This window comes from Meriones unguiculatus, chromosome 7 (genome assembly GCF_030254825.1).
Source record: "Meriones unguiculatus strain TT.TT164.6M chromosome 7, Bangor_MerUng_6.1, whole genome shotgun sequence".
Lineage (NCBI taxonomy): Eukaryota > Metazoa > Chordata > Mammalia > Rodentia > Muridae > Meriones > Meriones unguiculatus.
The window spans coordinates 69264003-69275638 of record NC_083355.1 but is presented as its reverse complement, the minus strand read 5'-3'; the positions used below and the strand labels follow the sequence as shown (position 1 = coordinate 69275638).

At 37.4% G+C, this 11636-nt stretch overlaps 1 non-coding gene across 1 annotated transcript; it reads left to right on the top strand.

The window, feature by feature from the left end:
* Positions 1–3780: 3780 nt before the first annotated feature.
* Positions 3781–3887, top strand: LOC132655472 (U6 spliceosomal RNA). Its single transcript, XR_009593280.1, has one exon. It is a non-coding gene; the product is annotated as a U6 spliceosomal RNA (small nuclear RNA).
* The last annotated feature ends 7749 nt before the right edge of the window (positions 3888–11636 follow it).

Here is an 11636-nt window from a genome sequence, read left to right as displayed (position 1 = left end):
TCACCAGATTCCTGGCCCCCCGTCCCCACCCAACCTAAGTCTTCATTTTTCCACAGTCGACCTCAAAGTACTGGAGAGGAAGCTCCACTCAGACTTCATCCTGAGACGCTGTTCTGATAATAATTTCTTGTCTGTTTAAAATACCTAAATTATGCTGTGTAACATCTTCTATCGAGTGCAATGGCTGTGTGCCTGGTTGAACTTCTGGGATCAAGAAGGTGTGTTAAAACCAGTTTCCTTTGGGAGCGGTGAGCACAGCTAACGCAACTGTGAATAGACACATCATACAATCACCTGCTGCTGGCACATGGCGTTGGTCAGCCTTTGCCCACCTCGCCGTCCCACCTCAGCTGTGTGGTGGCCCTCTAAATAGATGGGAAGAATTCAGGGGGCAGTGGTGGAACTATTTTTGGGCTTGGGGGAGCTTTGGCTGCGCTGCTCCTTTCTTACGTCTTAAGTCATGCCCCATCCAAGCCATAGTCCCTACCCTTCTACTCCCTCCCTGGGTCAAATCTTAGATTGTAACCCTCCTCCCCTCCCTCTGAAATTGGCTGTGGGTGAGGAATTCAGGGTTTCCCAGCTCCCCACCTTTATCATGGGGTACTCCTTTCCCTCTCCTCAATTCCCTTGTTGCAGGATGCCACCCTACAATTGCTGTGTCCAGAAGCCATCGGGTAAGGTTGGAATAACCCCCACCCCACTTAGCTGTGGAAACCCCACGTGCACTTGCCTGGGAAGGGAGGGCATGGTCCTTGGCCCTGCTGTAACCATCAGCCCATGAGCTTTGAGCTCAGGTTTCGAGGTGAACAGAGCAGTCACTGGGTGACTCAGACCCCCTCAGGATGCTTGATGGTTCCTCCTAGAGAAACGGAGAGTCCTGAGAGCACAAAGTTGTGAGTGGGTTCCTTCTTCCATAATTACTTTGTTTTTTACACATTGAAGAAGTCTGAACAGGGCTTGAATCATCCTGACCACCCTTTTTGTCTGATGTGGAGCCTAACAGCTGGACATGAGACCCTGATCCTGTGGACTCAGGTTTCAATGTTGCTCCTCAGACCCTCAGCAAAGACCTAGAGGAGCTCTGGGTCACCATTTGCAGATTGGTGGGCCTGTCTTCCTGGCTCATTACCACATTTCCCACTCTGTTCTAGACTACTAAATGTTTAAAATATAGATGCATACTGAAACAAAATCAATTTGTTGTGTTGCAAAGGGAAAACAAAAACAAAACAACAACAAAAAAAGAAAACCCAACCTTAAAAGAGAATTCTGTTTTCAGAATTATAGCATCAGTGTGATACTCCAAAATGAGATTTTGAATTAGTTCTTTACCTCTCTAAGTTTTAGTTGTTAACATAGAAAGAAGAGAATTCCAATAGTTTTTGTGAGTCTGGAATCCAAACCCATTGCTTGTGCATGATAAAGTCCCACTACGTACTGCACACAGCCTAATAATGACAGAAAAAAAATAGTACTTGATAAGATGATATTCATTAACCCCTATGTCTCCACTTGCAGTAAGAATTCATGACCTCATCACTATAATAAATCTCATCACTATAATAAATTAGAAAATAGAGGTTCTCTAAGATTAGGTGATTAAACAGAGGTCAAATTCAGACACTGAAAGACACAGACTAAATCCTGGCTGTTTACCTTTTCAAAGCAATGCAGGTTTCTAGGAAACTGACATCTTCTCAAGAGAAAATGGCAACAACTGAGGAAAGTCCATATTCATGCCATTGCATGTATGAACAAAACATTTTCCATGGTCCAGTTCAACAACCTAGATGGACTAAATAGTGCTTAATCACATTAATTTACTCTCACATCTTGCCTACTTAAACATTTAATCTATTGTACCCATTTGTATTCAGCAGACAAAAACTACTTTCTTCCTATTTGTCTATTGCCAACTTGGAAATGCTCACACACATATTTTATGTGTTTCATGTCTTCATTGTGCATATCTAATTCACCATCTGAAGTCTGGATTCATGCCATATCAAAAAACATAAACATAAAACATAAAAACATTAACACAGCAAACGAAGTTTCTGTCCCATATTAACTATCCCTATGTTTGAAACATTCACGTAAGAAGAGAAATATTTTGGTAACCTGGAACCTAGAAAGAAATTCCTTTGGAAAATACCTTGTTGGTAGCTGATTGGGCCGTTATAAAGAGACAGAGGCCAGATAAAAGTCATCTTCCGAAACAAGGATAAGCTAAATTTGTAGATTTGTGTAGCTGCTACAAGAAATATGAGGACCGATGACAAATTTCTGTCTCCTAAACCTTGGCAGAGCATGTAAATATATTCATTGTCCCACATATTTCTCTGTATATCATGTAATTTTCTCTTAGTGCAAGTAAACATGTGTGTTTAGAGCCAGGCTTTATGTAAGGGCCTCTTATAACAAGCTGAGAAATCTTGCAGAAATAAAAAAAAAATCTTCTGTGAATTGCTGTATCTCTGAGTTAGTACTAATATCCTCTGTGGCATTCTTTTTTAATAAATTTTTTATTTTGATATTAATTACAGTTTTTTTTTTTTTTTTTTTTACTTTGTATCCCAGCTATAGCCCCCTTCCTCATTCACTCGCAATCCCACCCTCCCTCCCTCATCTTCTCCATGCTCCTCTCTAAGTCAACTGTTAGGGGAGGACTTCTTCCCCTTCCATCTGACCTAGTTTATCAAGTCTCATCCGGACTGGCTTCAATGTCCTCCACTGTGGCCTATCAAGGCTGCTCCTCCCTCTGCGGGAGGAGGGGGTGTGGGTGGATGGTGAAAGAGCTTGCCACTGAGTTCATGTCAGAGACAGTCCCTGTTCCCCTTACTAGGGTACCAACTTGGATGCTGTGCTGCCATGGACTACATCTGAACAGGGGTTTTAGTATATATCCATGCATGGTCCTTAGTTAGAGAATCATTCTCAGAAAAAAACCCTGTGCCCAGATATATTTGGTCCTTGTGGAGCTCCTGTCCTCTCTAGGTCTTACTAATTCCCCTTTCTTTCATATGATTTCCTGCACTCTGCCTGAGGTTTGGTTATGAGTCTTAGAATCTTCTTTGATACACTGCTAGGTAGAGTCTTTCAGAGGCTCCTGTCCTGTTTCTTGTCTTCTCCTACTTCCAATGTCCATCCAATTTGTCTTTCTAAGTGAGGGTTGATCATCTTACCTCCTTCTTGTTTAGCTTCTTTTGGAATACAGATTTTAGAATGTTTATCTTATCTTATAGGTTTAGTATCCACTTATAAGTGAGTATATACCATGTTTGTCTTTCTGCTTCTGGGATATTTCACTCAGGATGATCTTTTCTACTTCCCACCATTTGCCTGAAAATGTGATGATGTCCTTGTTTTTAATTGCTGAGTGGTATTCCATTGTGTAAATGTACCACAATTTCTGAATCCATTCCTCCATTGATGGGTAACTGAGTTGTGTCCAGGTTCTGGCTATTAAGAATAAAGCTGATACGAGCATGGTTAAACAAATGTCCTTGTTGTGTACTTGAGCATATTTTGGTAAAACCTTCTGTAAAGCAAAGGACACTGTCGTCAGAACAAAACAACTGCAAAAGGATTTTCACAAACCCTATATCTGACAGAGGGCTAATATCCAGAATTTATAAAGAACTAAAGAAGTTAAAAAGCAAGAAATCAAGTAATCCAATTAAAAAAATGGGGTATCATGCTAAACAGAAAATTCTGTGTAGAGGTATATAGAATGGCAGTGAAACACCATATTTCATACCAAATAAGAAATTCATTTTTGTGCTCCCTTTGGCAGCACATATACTAAAATTAGAATGATACAGAGAAGATTAACATGGCCCCTGCGCAAGGATGACACGCAAATTCGTGAAGCATTCCATATTTTTTAAATCTGTTAAAAGAAAAAGTGGGGAACAGCCTAGAACTCATTGGCACAGGAGACAACTTCCTGAACAGAACACCAACAGCACAGGCTCTAAGAGCAACAACCAATAAATGGGACCTCATGAAACTGAAAATTTTCTGTAAAGCAAAGGACACCATCATCAAAACAAAACAACTGCCTACAGATTGGGAAAGAATCTTCACTAACTCTTTATCTGACAGAGGACTAATATCCAGTATATACACAGAACTAAAGAAGCTGGAAAGCAGCAAACCAAGTAATCCACTTAAAAAATGGGGAACAGAGCTAAACAGAGAATTCTCCAGAGAGGAATATCGAATGGCAGGGAAACACTTAAAGAAATGCTCAACCTCATTAGCCATCAGGGAAATGCAAATCAAAACAAACCTGAGATTTCACCTCATACCCATCAGAATGGCCAAGATGAAAAACTCAAGTGACAACACATGCTGGAGAGGTTGTGGAGAAAGGGGAACCCTCCTCCACTGCTGGTGGGAATGTAAACTGGTACAACCACTTTGGAAATCTATCTGGCGCTTTCTCAGACAATTAGGAATAGTGCTTCCTCAAGACCCAGCCATACCACTGCTAGGTATATACCCAAAGTTTGCTCAAGTACACAAAAGGGATACTTGCTCAACCATGTTTATTGCAGCTTTATTTGTAATAGCCAGAACCTGGAAACAACCCAGATGTCCATCAACAAAGGAATGGACACAGAAATTGTGGTATTTTAACACAATGGACTACTACTCAGCAATCAAAAAGGAGGAAATCATGAAATTTGCAGTCAAATGGTGGGATCTAGAAAAGATCATTCTGAGTGAAATATCCCAGAAAGAAAAAGACAAACACGGTATATACTCACTTATATAGACCTATAAGATATGATAAACATAATGAAATCTATATACCTAAAACATAATCAAGAGAGCAGACATGGGGTAAGATGATCAATCCTCATTTAGAAAGACAGATAGGATGTGCATTGAACATATGACAGGAGTCTACTGAAGGCATCTGAAAGACTCTAACTAGCAGTGTTTTCAAAGCAGATACAAAGACTCATAACCAAACCTTTGGCAGAGTACAGGGAATCATATGAAAGAAGGGGAGTTAGTATGATGAGGAAAGGATAGGAGCTCCACAAGGACCAAGTATATGTGGGCACAGGGTCTTTTCTGAGACTGACATTCAACCAAGGACCATGTGTGGATATAACCTAAAACCTCTGCTCGGATGTAGCCTGTGGTAGCTCAGTAACCAATTGGTTTCCCATAGTAAGGGGAACAAGGACTATTTCTAACAGGAACTCAATGGCTGGCTCTTTGATCTCCCCACCCCCCCAAGGGAGGAGCAGTCCTGTTAGGCCACAGAGGAGGGCTTTGCAGCCAGTCCTGAAGATACCTGATAAAACCAGATCAGATGAATGGGGAGGAGGTCCCCCCCATCAGTGGACTTGGAAAGGGGCACGGTGGAGATGGGGGAGGGAGGGTGGGATTGGGAGGGAATGAGGGAGCGAGATACAGCTGGGTTACAGAGTTAATAAAACATAACTGACAAGAAAAAAATAAAATTAAAAAAAAAATTCATTTTCATTTTATTAACTTTAAATCAGATCATGTTACTTTGTATTACTCAGCTTCTATGTACCTGAAACTATGTAAATAAGACCCTAAATAATTAAAAAAAAATAAAATTTTACCTTGTTCTTGGAACACCCTTTTATTTTCACTTTCCTAAAATGCCATTGGTATTATTAACTAGGGTCTTCATTATTTTCTGATATGCTGACTTAATGTATCCTAACCTAGAGATCTTATCCTTTCTGTGCTGTGACCTTCTTGGTTTTCATTGTCTCAGAGACTCCTTTCTTACCAGGAAAAAAGAAAGCTGACTCAGTGATTTTTCCTGTTCCTTGCTTAGGAAAGCATGCTCGATGTCATCCTAGACAAATTTAGCACAAGCAGAGCTACTGCTGGCCCTGCTAATGGGAATTGCTTTTCTATTAGACAATCCCCTAAGGACTTTAGGCTGCACAGCACTACCCAAAGTCTACATGGGCACACACATGCTGGTTGTGGTGTTTTCCCATCTTTCTGGGTATAAAGGTAAACAATTCTTTTACCAGAGACTGAAGACACCTCATTTTGTTAGAGGCTGTAGTGTATGATGGGCGATGCCTGAGTGCCAAATGCTGGGCAACTCAGAGTGACTCTGAGCATTGTATTCAGAGGAGAGATATAGTTTTACTGAGACTTCATCCATGCTGGGGTAAGTCTTTGGGTAATGCAGCTGCCTTTAAGTAAGCTATGTTTCTCTAATACATCCCTATTATTATATTAGTCACTAAAAAAATACATCACTAACTTTCAGTGTTACATTTCTATTCAGGACCACTGCATTTAGGGTCAAGTATATCCTGCCCCATATATCCCTACTTCTGACTTTCTCAATTTCTGTAAGGGTTTCTATTTTGCTTTAAAGTCAGTTATTTACAGTTTTAATGATTGCTTTTCCCATACAAAAGAGAAAATATTTTGCACTTTTCTCTCTGTATCTGCTTTTCTTTGTTTAATATGATGTATACAAGTTCATTCCATTTCCCTTTAAAAGATAGCTATTATTCTTTATAACTGAATAATATTCCATCGTATGTATGTACACAATTTTTTTCTTGTCCACTTACCTCTGGATAGCTGCAACATGTTAGTCCGTATTTCAGCAGTTGTGGAGACTACAATAATTATGTGTCTGCCTGAATGCTTCCTCAGCACTCCTTTGCTCTTTCTATGACTTATGACTTCTTGTGCCTTCTTCAATGCCGTGTTGGTATTATATGCAACAACACATGAAAGTGCTTGAGAGAAAATCTTATTTCAGTGAACAAACGTGTTTACAGACTAATCACAGTAGTCTTGAGGAGAATTCCAATTGCCTTGTAAATCACATTAAGTGCTGCATTGACATTTTCTTTTTTGTAAACTTGAAATGTAAGAGAAAAAAATTTTATAATTGTGTAGTAAAAAGTCTAGTTTATAAGAAAGTCTAGATGATTTTATCATCTTCTGTAAAATACAGTATTATTTCACAGTGCCAACTGTTTACTTGGATATGTATCTTTGTTGAAAATAATTATGTATTCCTATCTTTACATTAGCAATATGACTTTAGACTAACGATGGGGATTATTTATGTTGTTGAAGTCAATGACAAGATACCACCTGTTGTGTATTATACAAATTGCTCGTCCGTAATACCTACTGCTCTTATTTGTCACAGTGGGGAAGAAAAGACAGGGAATAGCTTAGCATCTTGAGACTGCATGTGCTTCCAGCTATTCATGCTTCCTGCTCTAATCGAGCACTTGACAGCCCGAGGCACTTGCTTACATGTGGTGTGCAGACAAACCCGTCTCTGATCACATGTGCGATGAGTTCGCATCAAAGAACTAGCAACTGCATCAGGCTCCATGCCTACTTCAACCTAAACAGTGGAATATGCTTTTCCTTTTGTTTAATGTTTACTGCTAAAGTTTAAACTTAGACATATTCTTACACAACAGTGCTCCATTTATGTCTGAAAAGGAAGGTAAAAGGCAAACCGTGTATGAAATACTTTGGGGTGCCTTTTCAACGAAGACAAACTATATCCTCAAAGTAAACTTTTTAAGGAGAATCCACAATTTACTACTCCGCGTCTATGCACAATTGAGCATATATGTGGATAAAAATCAGGTGCATTTTTAGAATGAAAATGTACAGCAGAGAAATGGTGAGATAACCTAAATTCTTTTAATCAAAAGAGAGAACAAAGCAAACTACATTCTTAGTAAACAAACCCTTCCACTGAACCTCACAATAATTGGGACCCTTGAGTAATTTCATTCATTTGGCCCACTGTCAAAATTAACAGTACCCAGTACCCTTTTTTTTTCTAATCTATACAATCACCTTGCTTTGAATAAATTGCTACTTTGCAATCTTCGTAAACCTTTACTTTAAAACTTTTAATGAGAGGACAAGATTCTGGAAATATGTGGTCCAGATCCTTACCATTGGTAGCAACAATACATGATAATGAAAGGTAGATATCTTTCTTCCATCAACAGCTTCACATGTTTCTTTTAATACTCCTGGTGAATAATTTATATTTTTTTATGTTAAGAGAAGAGATGTCAAAGTATTTAATCCCTACACAATTTATTTGGAGGAATCTATATATGTATGCTGTTAATAACAATGGGGTCTGTTTCAAATGACAGTCAACGGTCAAAAATATAAACTTTGAGTTTAGGATTCCATAGAAGCAAAGTAGCTCACTATATTTAATTTGTTTTCACTTTTTCATTGTTGTTATTGCTTAAATTAACTGGGACAGGTGAAAAAAAAAAGCTCTTCTAGATATGTGAAATTCACCTTACAGTTTTTCTAATAAATGAGTACACAACTATTTCTGTTCAAATAGAGTCATGTCACTGTTTGTAATTCATCTCGCCTTAAGGACCTAGGTACATAGAACAAACATGTTCTAGTACCACATCTACAACTCCTTATGAAAACATATTTTTAGACGACCCAGTGCACTTTCAAACTTCACCAGGATTAAATTAAAATTCAACAAAATCCCTAAATCTGACTTTTCAGCTTGTGTAAATTATTATATTTCCCTAGGCAATCAAATGAAAAGTTAAAGATAATTTAATTCTGTTTTTCAGCTTAATAGATAATATTTTGTCAAGTAGTATAAAATACTGGAAACATAAACTTTCTATTTTCTTGGTATTTTTTCTAATTTAAACTTTTTCACTTGTTTTTAAAGTAAGGGAGAGACTGTAATTGTCTTTTTGCCTCTAGGTTCCCTCCAACCCTCTTTGAGCATTGTGAATATTTTTATTTTCTATTTCAACCATCATATCGCATAATGAATAAGTGAATTAAGACTATATAGAATTTCTATACCTACCCCAGCATATTTATCGTAATATTATAACATATATACATATATATGTATGTATGGGTGATTTGCATTGGATCTCCTTAAAGAGGGTTGTGAGCCACTATGTGAATTCTGGGAATTAAGCTCAGGACTTCTGGAAGAGCAGCCATTACTTTCAACTGTTGAGTCATCATTCCACCGCCATGAAAATGGTTTTCATAGCAAGTAAAGATTCTTAAAGTTGGACTATCGAGAAAGTCACTAGCTACTCCTAGTAGCAGTGGAGAAATTTTCAAATACTTTATTGTCTAATCATCCAAGTTCTGGATATTATAATAAAAGATTCAATTATATTTTTAGTATACTTATAGTATTCATGAAAATATTGTACTGTGTATATATTACGAAAATATGAAACGTTAGTTCATTAAGAAAAATGAATATTCTTAATAAAAGGGACTATATCATCAGAGTCCATTTTGACTTATAAAAAAGGTCTCATCCACGTGACCTATAATATGATAAATAGCAATTAAAATTTGATGAACTTTAGAATTAACAATTACTTAAAATACAAGTAAAATCCATAATTTATATCACATAGTATATAAATTAAGATAATAAGTAATCAACATGGGTGGATTGCTTTAATTGATGACAGGATAGAATACATTCTTCTGTAAATTTCTGGGTGTGTTACTTTCATTATCATAACTTTATTTCTAAATTACATTATTCATTTTATGTCATTTATTCTGCCAAGCAAAAACATTCTCTTTCCCCTGCTGGATCCTTTAATAATTATATATTTTTTCTCCTATTTCTCATAAATCTGTACTTCTACAAATACATGGATTTTTTTTTAATTCTTTGAATGGGGTTATAGAATCATGTTCACAATCTTTTCTTTTGGGAAAATACTCTAAAGTTTTAGGTGCTTTCTCCTCTACAATTACTGGAAGCACACAATAACGGTGAAAAACAGAACAAAACAAAACAAAAAAAAACCAAGCAAACAAAAACCAATCCATATTCCCCTTCAGCCATTGTGATAGTCTAGGTGTTTAAATCTCACAATTAATGAGAATATTTTTAAGAAATAATTAAAATCTAGTACTATATCTATAAATTATCATTAAATATCTATATATTTCTACTATTTTTTAAATGCAAAATTTCCCCCACTTGGTGCCGACCTTGCAATGTTATTAGAGAGGTTATGGAAGTTGTGGTAAGAAAGCAAACATACCTACATGGTGTCATTTTCTGGGAGGATGTCTTGTGTTATAACTTGGTGAGGATAGTTCTGTTGCTTCCTCATCCTCAAATTTTAACAAGTAGAACAGCCAGTTCCTGTTACTAGGTGCCATACTCTACTCATCTCCTCAAACCATGAAATGAGAAACACATCTGTGTTGCTACTTTGTTACATATACTCCACAGTAACAAGAGAAATATATTACCTAATAAAAAAAAATGGCTATTAAGAAGCGGGTCATAGTTGTTCTTGTAAGAAATATGATGCTGTTGTTCTGAGGCTTATAGCATGAGTTTGAGCAAAGAATGAACAGAGTTTGGAATGTGGGTGTAGAGAACCCTTAGAAATTTGTATCATAGCATGTAAGCTTGTCTAACAGGAGGGAGGGACAAAAGAAAGTGAAGAGAAATATAGACAATGAGGACCATGCTCATGAAGTTTCAGAAAAGAATAAAAACCTTATCCATAACTGTAGCAGGGATCACTTATTTTACATTACAGCAACATATTTTTCTATGATCTGTTTGTGTCCTAAAACCTTGAGTGAGGCTAAATTAAAAAGGTAATGCTTCACACTGGTTAGTGAAAGAAAAGTGCAGATAGTCTAAAGTCTGGGCTTCATATCTTCAGTGCTCAGTGTTCTTAGATTCACAGTGAAAGAAGGTAATGCGGTGTAATAAAGTGCCAAAAGAGGGTGAGTAGTTTGGCAAGACAAGGAACATGAATGATTTTGAAGCTACACACAGTCTCTGCACAAGCAGAGGTGATTGTTAAGGAGGTTTGCATAATTAAATAGAAACTTCCCACTCCGAACTGACACAATATGAAATATTCCTTGAAGGAAATTTTTCATCATCAAAGGCTCTGGGAAATATAAAAGCTAAATACATCTGAAAGACTACCCAATAGAGGATTGCCTCAAGGCTTCGTTGCAAGAATAAGAACAATGGGTAAACGTTTTACTAGGTCAGCCACCATAATTCATAGGGTCTATTGAAGCTGTTGTCCAGCTAATCTTGACCTTGTAGAGCAAGGTAACATTATCATTAGTGTTGGTTTTTGAGCTATCTAAGTATTTAAAGGTCGTGGAAATTTAAACCAAGGCCCATAAATCCCTGAAGCTATGCAGTGTACAGCACGGTTGGATTTTGTTAATAGAGCTCCTGAGTTCACAAAACTGTTCATATAACACCAAGATGTTGGACCTGCCAGGAAACTAAGAAATCTACTGAAAAATGCTCAAGAGTTTAAGTGGAGCTGGCTGCTGGCTCAAGGGTGCATGCATGAATACTTCAGGAAGTAGCCTAAATGAGCAGGTCTACATCAGAACCTTCTTAGTTCCATGTGGGCTGCTCTTGGTGGACACAGAGCCACAGGATTGAGTGGTATCTTGTTATGTTTAATTCTTGATATGGTCCAAACATTCCTTATTATCCCCTTTGACATGGAAGTATCAATACTGTGCCAACTGAATTAGAGGTAAGAGACTTGTTTTTTTTTCTGTATTTGATAATTACTCAGAGCTTAGCGATT